At 33.7% G+C, this 9,971-nt stretch overlaps 2 long non-coding RNA genes across 2 annotated transcripts in view; one reads left to right on the forward strand and one right to left on the reverse strand.

Moving 5' to 3' along the window:
• The first annotated feature begins 496 nt into the window (after positions 1 to 496).
• Positions 497 to 8,769, forward strand: LOC149135354 (uncharacterized). Its single transcript, XR_016242378.1, has 3 exons — positions 497 to 1,061; positions 8,252 to 8,321; positions 8,643 to 8,769. It is a non-coding gene; the product is annotated as an uncharacterized LOC149135354 (long non-coding RNA).
• Positions 8,666 to 9,971, reverse strand: part of LOC106883191 (uncharacterized) — a 26,000-nt gene continuing 24,694 nt past the window's right edge. Inside the window, exon 6 of the long non-coding RNA XR_016242377.1 lies at positions 8,666 to 9,857. This is a non-coding gene — a long non-coding RNA (uncharacterized LOC106883191). The remainder of the gene's footprint in view (positions 9,858 to 9,971) is intronic.

The raw sequence follows: 9,971 nt of genomic DNA on the forward strand, positions 1-9,971 counted from the left end.
CGTTCTAAGCAATATTATTCCTTTGTTATAATATTATCAACTGTTTTGATTTGTATATTTATAATTACCGCTTTGTTAGTATATAACCCAATATTTTCAAGTAGAATTTCTTTCATCATTTTTTGCTCTTTTTACGCTTACATACCAGCGACCCTTTTACTTGTAAGTTCTATACTAATGACATACAAATTACTTCATAGACCAAATCTTGGTCAGCAAAATCAGGAAAATTCTCAGTCAAAGAATACAGTTTTTCTTGTAGTCAGTATAAATACCATATTTTTACTCACCACGTTTCCTGTGTCCATTGCTGCTAACGTTAAAGAGGATTCAAACATTCTCTCAGAACACAATTTCTTGATTGTCGACTTCATTTCATGCATAAACTACACTGTCAATTGTATTCTATATTTTTGTGTTAGTGAAAAATTCAGAAACACAGCTAAGCAAATCTTTAAAATAAATTGCATGTGTTATTTTAAAGCAAAAGCTTTAAAATAATTTGCGTATATTAATTAAAATGATGAATGAAGTTTAGTTCTTATTTCTCAAAGACAAATGGTAATATTTCCAAAAAGGATATGATAGATACAATGAGAAACAGAACGGAATATCACACGCCACTATCACTAATACCACTGTATAAAAATAAAGACCTCCACAGCGACAGAAAAAAATTATAATAATCCTTTGTACTGTAGGCACAAATCCGGAAAAGTGCGGAGAAGGGGTTTATCGAATATATTGACCCTAATACTTGAGAGGTACATGTGGCATGGACACCGAAAAGATTAACAGGAAAATATGACATCGGTCGTATGTGAACTCTGAACGTAGAGAGCCTGAAAACAGGTCGCTAAGTAGAAATGAGTGTGTCAGCTCAGAGCCTTAAAGACTGGCCCATTCTACATCAACATAAATCTGGCGGCAATGCTGTTATGGTCTTCGTCTGGAGAAAAGACTGAAATATATTCACAAATATCACACAGGCCGAATGTAACCTTATCAAAGTATTGGAGATTGAACATTCAATAGAAGAATATGACAACATAGGGATCGGGGTAAGTACAGCTATATTTATTTCAAGTAAATAATGCGTGAGTAAATAATGTAGAAATAAAAAATGTAACATTCTTACATGCAAATTAAATGTGCTAATCGTATATTATAAACGAGAAGCGGAAATCCATCTATCTGTCCGTCACAACATCTATTAGAGGGAAGGAAAGGAAGAGGAATCAAAATACACGTCATATTGTATTTTTGGAAGAAGGGAGGAGAAAAAGTTGCTGCGGTTGAGAGAGAATTAGAGTATGAGTGTGTGGGTGTGGGGGGAGGAAAGATAGATAGATAGATTACGGTCTACTATTAAAAAAAGGTACTTGTATGATTAACAAATATTTTATACCGGTAGCGAAGTGATGGATTAAGACCTAGTTTAAAATGAAAGTAACATAATTGAAACATCATAAGTTGTAAATAATAAATCAAAATCTGGATGAATCTTCTCCAAGAGCTATAGAGAATTCCATAGAGTATGCTTAATACGATCATAATACGAAAGAAATTAAAATAATTAGATTCATTGGAGAGTTTTGTCAAGGGTTATTTATGAATAGAGGGTACTCCGTCTCTTCTTGTATTCTAAACGCAAAACTGAAAGAAAATGATGAACTAGTAAAATATAAATTAAGATCTTTTTTAACAGTTACAAATCAACGATATATTCAACATAAACAATCGATATATAAATAAATACATCAGCCTTTTATTGATAAAGCAGAACAAAACTGGAAAATCTATAACCGTCGTTCAAATAGCGAATAACAGGCATACATAATAATCTATAATATGTTCTCAAAAGTCGAACAATAAATATGTTTACGTAGACTTGGGCCTGTCATGATCCTTAGGACTTTTAATACTGAGTTTAATCCTGTTTGCAAAGCGTATCAGTGACTGAGGTCACAACAGTCTTCCTCGAGGAGCAGGTGGTCGGTCCTGCGCATGATTAAATTCGTAGCTTTTGCTGGATCTCTTTCACAACTGAGTGAAATAGAGCAAGAACACTGAACTGACGTGCTGGTCGGATAATTGAAACCACCTTTCGTAAGAGTGAATGCAAGACCTTAACCGTTTGGCCAACTGAAGAAAAGACTCAAACTTTTAAAATACATGACAAAAATAACTAGATACAAAAAAAGGCATCGAGCAATCACTCACAACACACAAACCACGTGCAATTCCATAAACGAAACTAAAGTTGACCAAAAGAAAATATAAATATCAAGAAAGTTGTGACATTGTTTTAAGTGCAGTCAAGCGTGTATCACGCTGTATTGAGGTCTATTTTGGTGTGTAAGCTCCAGTCTGGAGATTGCTTTTCAGGGTTCACTAAACAATGTTATTTGGTGAAAGGGTTACTTAGCCAACAGGTATGTAACTAGGTTTAATTATTGTACATATCATTTGAACACTATTTAGAAGATTTGGGATGGTAGAGTTAATTGTTCGGAGTTCGGTTAAGTTTGTAAAACAATGTAACCAGGTGTGTCTGTTAACGTGTGTCGGTTTTAAGTCATAGAAATGAAATGAAAAATATGCAGAACCCACCAAAGAAAGCAAAAGAGGGCCAGATGAAAATACTAACCTAAAATAAGAATTAAGACTATAGATAACCCCTTAGAAACTGTCAGCCAAATAAATATTCTCATCAGAAATATATATACTCCTGAAAAAACTGCTGGTGACAAAGCGAAGAAAAATGTATATCAGACGAGATCAAATCGAGTTGCCGATGAGAATGGAAGGCATTCAATTGTCTTAAATTTAATGAGGATACATCGAGATGCAGCTTATAAAGGAGGAACAAGAAAGTACACGTGATACTTCAATTCGGATATAAATGATATATAAAGAAGATTGGTCGTTGTTTCTATATGAATGCTGTTATATTGCATGCTGCTCCATCAGATAATTTTACCAAAGACTGAATTCTGTATACTTTGGAAATAATGAACTAGACAAAGTCCTACATACAGGAACCAATGAAAAGATTAATAAGATTAATACGGACAGATTTAATGAATACTTATAACGGTGTTAACAAAAAAAAAATCGAACATATACACATAAAAGAAGAATGAAAATGTAATAATCATTGTCTAACTCTTCTAGTAATAAGTTATAATTAATAATTTTCTGAAACTAAAGATAATTCAATTAGCAATTCTAGGTATGTAAATAAGAAACAATGAAGATATTGAAGTGTAATATGTAGATGCCGGTTCAGAATTATATTTATAACCGTTAGATTGGAGCAGAATCAACGTGTAGCTATAAAACTATTATATTTATATACTGTAGTGCGATGGTTATTTATACTACTAACTTAAAGGGAAACGGGTTACATAGAGTCATAACCGCTTATGTATCAATAGAAAAACAATTGCTTTCCTCTTCAAATAAACGAAGGAAGAAGAAGCTGAGGTATCAGATATGTGAATGATGACTAGAGAAAACTAAAGTGCTTTCATAACACTATAAAAACGAAAAAAAAAATAGAATGATACTACTCAAGAACATTATGTTCGATAGAAATGGTTCAGAACTCAGAGCGTAGAGCAACAAAAGGGAAAGAATACCTTTGACAAACCATGTATTTAACTTGGCATAATTACTTATAAGGGTAATTTAGCTTGCACAACCATTACACTTTAAAGACTAAGCAAGCGGATGCAAAAGTTACTTAACTGTGAATAACCAGCATGTATGGACGCTCATATTACTTTAAAAGTTTCTGCTGCATACATGTGGAAGTGACCGCTCCGAATCTAGGTTTATTAGCCGTTTTCAAAATGTTGTTTTGAACGTATAGGGTAAATCACTTAATTCCTAGAAGCGCACATGCATATGGTTATCTCTGGATATTTGTTATAAAGCACGCATTAAGAACCAATCCAAACCAACCAATTTAATTCCCCAAACAATCACTGTCGACATATTCTAATTGCATTTACTGATTTTCGGCAAAATCCGACAACTTATCGCATATGTAAGCTGCCCATGTTGTGGCTTCGTATTCCGTCAAACATTGAAGCAGTAAACTGCTGGAAAACGTGGATGATCGTATAACAGGCTAACATAGAAGTTATTTTTAAAGCATTCACTTCTGAAATGCTGTTCATAGAGTGACAGAGCGTTAACATTTTAAAATTTAGATGAACACCAGCAGTTGATCAAATGGCATTTCTTGGCGGAAACATACATATAAGAGTCCGACCTTTGTTCGAATATCTTGGGCAAATAATATGTGGATTGGATTACTTATTCTTAAATACTTCTTTCATCGTTTTAATTTTGAATGTGAAATATATCATATGCTGCATTATTTACATTATTTACATTTGACGGATATTTGTCCTCGTTTTGTTTGTTGTTAACACAACGTTCCGACTGATAGAGCCTCCAGGCTTCATCAGGTGTCTTGGTGAAATTTCGAACCTGGGTTCTCCTTCCTAAGGTAGTTTTCGATGTTATTATTATTATTATTATTATTATTATTATTATTATTATTATTATTATTATTATTATTATTATTATTATCATCATCATTAATAATAATGATCAGCTCACTGTCTGGAATCGAACTCGGAATCTTGTGGTAAGTAGCCCGTGCTCTTAACCACCACGCCATATGCCCATGGGTTTTTTTCTTTAACCATAATGGTTAAGAGTGCGGGCTACTAACCCCAAGATTCCGAGTTCGATTCCAACAGTGACATGAATAATAATAATAATAATAATAATAATAATAATAATAATAATAATAATAATAATAATAATAATAATAATAAAATCGAAAAATACCTTAGGAATGAGACCCCACGTTTGAAATTTCCCCCAAAGACACCTGATGAAGGCTGGAGGTTATATTAGGCGAAACGTTGTGTTAACAGCAAACAAGATGAGGACACATATCCGTTAAATGTAAATAATGTACATAATTCGTCATATCTTAAATGTAGAACTATATCATATGCTGCTTTTAGTGCATCGTATGCCATATTTTAATCTATATTGCAAGAATTTGATCGAAGCTAACACCATCAGTCTCCTCATGTGAAACAGAATCACTACGAGAACACTATATATATATATATATATATATATATATATAAGCAGATTGCCTAAAAGGATAGATGTCCAGCACTAGGGTTTGTGTATAAGATATTCTCATTATTTTGGCATATAGGCTACAAAAACAGTATATAATAAGCTCCATGTCATTTTCAGCAATAAAAATTACCATAGCCGATTCCTTATTTACATGTCAACATCAAAACATTAGACTGCAGAGCTTTTGTAAGATGAGAATCTAAGAATTTACAGCGACTGAGGTCTTGACATAAAAACATACATGGACACAGTTAAAAATTGTGCTGCTTATTCCATGTACATCAGACATACAATGTGTGTTTCATATTTGTTAATATATATATATATACATTAGCAGATTGCCTGCAAAGATAGCTCTGGGTATTGTGCATAAGACATTCTCATTATGTTGTAAACAAGCTGGAGACTTAAGTGCTTTTGGTATACCTGAACGTCATTACCAACTGTGGCTTCCATTGTGCAAGGTTTCCATTAAACAATTTGGAACTTGTTAATCTTAAGCGTGTTTGTTACCCGTTAATATAGTCAACAACAGTGAACATCCTTTTTATACTTGCACACTTTTATGTATTTTTTCCCCATGATCCACCGAAAGGAGGTTCTAAACAAGGAAAATACTGATCTATTTCTTAACATTGAATAACAAACAAATATGTCGCTTTGAAAATCCCCGTGAAATTGAAGAACAATAAAAGCAATTTTAACAAAAAGAGGAAATGGAGTAAATAGCAGAATAACAAACATTTAGTTGAAGAGGAAACTTGCCCCGCTGATTGATATTGAATTGGTTGTCACGAAGTATGGTATGTCAAGAAGAAATTCTATGTTGAAAGAAATAACAAACAAATATTAGTTGTGACGTCAATATTTGTTCTCGAATATTGCACGTGCTTCTGAGAAAGAATGTAAAATTTCTTTTGTGTACTAAACAGAACAATTGAAAATAAAAAAAGGAACAATGAAGTAAAGAAGGAAATACAACCCTGTTTATAACAAAGGGAAGTCGCCAAGCAATATATCTCTCTAATCTTGTTACAGCTCCAACAATTTTGCGGGAAGCAGGCAATTTTATTATATCCACCATAGTACTTTACTGGTATTCATTTTTTTGATCCCTAAAATATGAAAGTTAAAAAACGACCTTGGGGAATACAGGTACAAGGCTTGAAAAGAGGGGAAGGGGTACGTGAATTAAATACACCCCAGTGTGTAAGTGGTACTATTTCATCGTTCCCCGAGAGTATAAAAGGCAAAGTCGAATTGGAACTCAGAATTAAATACGACCGAAATGCTAGCGGGCAAACGATTCTGCCCGTTCACCATTTTGTTGTAAAACGTTATATCAACAACCACAAAAAATATAGATAAGAACGCGGGCGAGAATGTGGCAGGAATATGAAGTACGATGTAGAGTAATTTCAATTCAATATCCTATTTATCTGGAATCGTATTGTATTTTGCCATTTCAGCGTCGTCACATTCAGCTTTTATATATGCGTGAGTGCAACACATATCTCTAATACAGTTTTCTCTCTTCTTCCAAATTAACAAAAACAGCATTAGTAGTAGTAACAGCAACAACCGCATTAATAATAATAATTTCTACCTTGGGCAGAAAGCCAGTGATTTTCATGGGAAACTATGTTAGTCGATATTGTTAATGTAGTGTTTTCTTTTTATCTTTTTCGGGGTGCCTTTTGGCCTTTATAACTTTTCTTTACTGTTTTTGAAATATGAATAAATTTTACCCCTTCTCAGAGATAAGACGTTGGAGTGCCAAGCAGAATGATAAGTCGAACATACCTACGGATTGTTCTTTACATCTTATATGAGCAACCAGACAAAATTTTCAATGAAAATATTTCTGCGATTGCTTCCATTAATGACACAAAAATACTGTTCACCTAAAGTAAAGTTTGCCCAGAATTAGTTGTAGCATATTTAAAATCGCATTTCAAGATTGTTCGTATAACTGCATATGCAAATATTACAACATGAAAAACCCAAAGCCACGTAAAGTACTTATTGAACGACAGCGATAGTCAACATAATTTTACTGATTTATACCTAATATTTGTCTTAGATTTATACGGAAACACAGAACACAACGTTTAACATTCCTTTTCGATTACCACATTTAAGTTTCTAATAAACTTCCCTATGTACGGTAAAGCGACAGATTCAAAATAATGTCTTGAAAATTCATTTTTAATATGGTCCAGTAGATACTGATATTAATATGCTCATCAGTGGCGTGTATCGATAGAGAAAAATAACTTCGCTTCTATGACGAATGAGTTACCAAAACACAATCTATTCAGTAGCACAATGCACTCTGAAAAGTCGATGCTTCGACATCTTTGTTTTTCATCTGCTAGAAGCACTTTCGAACCGCTGCTTTTGTTTATAACCTCAGAGAACAAAACTACTTCCTGATCAGGACAGGTATCTGCCAACCAGCAATAAGTCTTCACGCATGGTGAACAGCGAATGGAAGTAGAGTTCCAATCAATTACAATGGTACTGTCCAAAACATATATTGATACCTATGACAGTAGAATGTTTTCTGGGTGTTATCTAGAGTGTTTCTCTGCATAAAATATTACTTTTTCACCTGCCGTGTCTGTTTTTGAGATACAGCACATACCATAGTATTCTGATGTATTCAGTCACGCATTAAAATTTGTGGCCCCATTTCTAGTTCACACTTCTCTGTATTGGATGGTAATGATTATTAGAATTGATAGGAGCCACTCCTGGCTATAATCTTAGAGCGACTTGACAATTTTCCGATTATACTAAATAACACTAATTACCATGTCGTTGGAGAAGGGTAGAAGAAATTGTTGGATAATATCTATAGCGTCAGTTGGACATCCTTGGAAATTTAGCAGGAAAGTTTAGTGAGACTTATTTCCAATTTGGCCGTATGGAGGAAGTGCTTCAGAAGTCTTCACTCACATTTCTCCCAGGAATAGTGGTTGGAGAAAATAGATGAACGAAACATAGAAATTAGTCTAACAAATAAAATATATTCGCTATAACCTATATTCCAATACTTGAATGATTTCAGCAACATGTATTCCAGCTGACTCCTAACTTTATCGAAACCTATGCTATTTGTTCGATCATCAAAATATACGGTAAGTCGATGCATATTCCATGAAATGAACGCATTTAATGTTAACGTTAAATACTTGTGTAAGATATAGTCATCCTCTTTGCAACGTGGTGAAATTAATTTGTTCGTTTCTTTGCAATGTTATATGAATTAACTAGAAAAAATATTCTTAATATAATGGTTTGCTCTTTGGTTTGTTTTTGTGTAACTAATTCCTTCTAAAAATATCTTTTATGAAATTTGAATTAATTTTATTTCTTTTCAGAAATATGACGATGGAGTGTTAAGTAGAAACAAATAACTATTTTTAACACCTGCTTCTCTCTCTTCGCTTTTATTTAAGGTTCCACAGCTGCCAAACCTGCTCGAGATGTTTGTACAGTTTACGGAGAAGGCGCAATTACTGACTGAAATGCAAAGAAATGTTTTTGCTTCAAGAAGGAGAAATTCGAACTCACAGACACTTTGGGTTTCAGCTGATGTGTTCATTTCAAATCGGGTCTAGTGGAAAAACACATTAACAAGTATCGGAGCCAATCCACTAATGAATTATTGAAGGAGACAGAATGATCCCATGATAGGGTCTCCGTCACCTTCATTCCATTGATAAGGTCCAAATGACCCAACCGGTGACAAAGCGTGGTTCATTAAAATGACAACGCTCGTCCCCACGTTGCTAATTTGTCCACAAACGCTATTCAAGAACTCGGTTGTTTAGTTCTCCCGCGCCACATTTATTCATCTGCTATATAGCCTTCAGTCAATTAACTTTTCCGGTCACCGTTCACCAGTTGGAGCTGTGTTTCCCTCCACAACGGAGTAGAGGTAGAAGTGAAGTCTTCCAGTCAAGATCCGGAGATTTCTATTGCCAAGGTAGTGTAAATTTGGCAAGATGGAGAGTTGACGGATTTGTTAAAGTAGTTAATGAAAATAGTCATTCAAAATAAAAACAAAACAAAAATGACCGAATTTATGCGACAACCCATAATATGAGTCTTGACGATTAAATAACATAAAAGTCGCGGACACGAATGGAACCTGTGATATAACACTCTCGGAATGAACATGTTAAATATTCTATCAAGCCTGCAGCAATATACATATACAAAAATATATTTACAACATGGCATGCATGCATAAACAGAAGAACGTGAAAAAATTAGCGCTCGTTCACATTTCATACTAAAAACTAAAGGACATTTTGTGTAACTTTCTCCCATTCAAATATGATATACCTTCGAAATAACTGCTTCTAAGTCATTTACTAGACCACGATGAAACATTTAGCACCTTGTTTGATCTTCCGAAAAGTAACATTCAAATCGCAATCAAATTGATATCATCGTGTAATGAAAATCCTATAAAATATCCTCTCACTCATTGGTGGAATCAATTTTTATCAGAGATGGTTTTATCAGGCCGGTTCTGTGATCGAGCAATAATGGAAACACAACATTCATAAAGTGCGGTGGCGTTAAAAAACTTCATTTTCTGGAACTTTTGTTTATGTTGCATTCATTTTCCCTTTTTTCACGTATTTACTTCGCTCAATTAATAACTGTTATATATAAAGCAATCAATTAACGATGATATGGAATCATTATTAACATAAAATATGTTTAATACTTTTGTTTTGAAAATCCGTATATGTGAAATAAAAAAATAAATAAAT

The sequence above is a fragment of the Octopus bimaculoides genome, chromosome 6, assembly GCF_046866305.1.
Source record: "Octopus bimaculoides isolate indiv1 chromosome 6, ASM4686630v1, whole genome shotgun sequence".
NCBI lineage: Eukaryota > Metazoa > Mollusca > Cephalopoda > Octopoda > Octopodidae > Octopus > Octopus bimaculoides.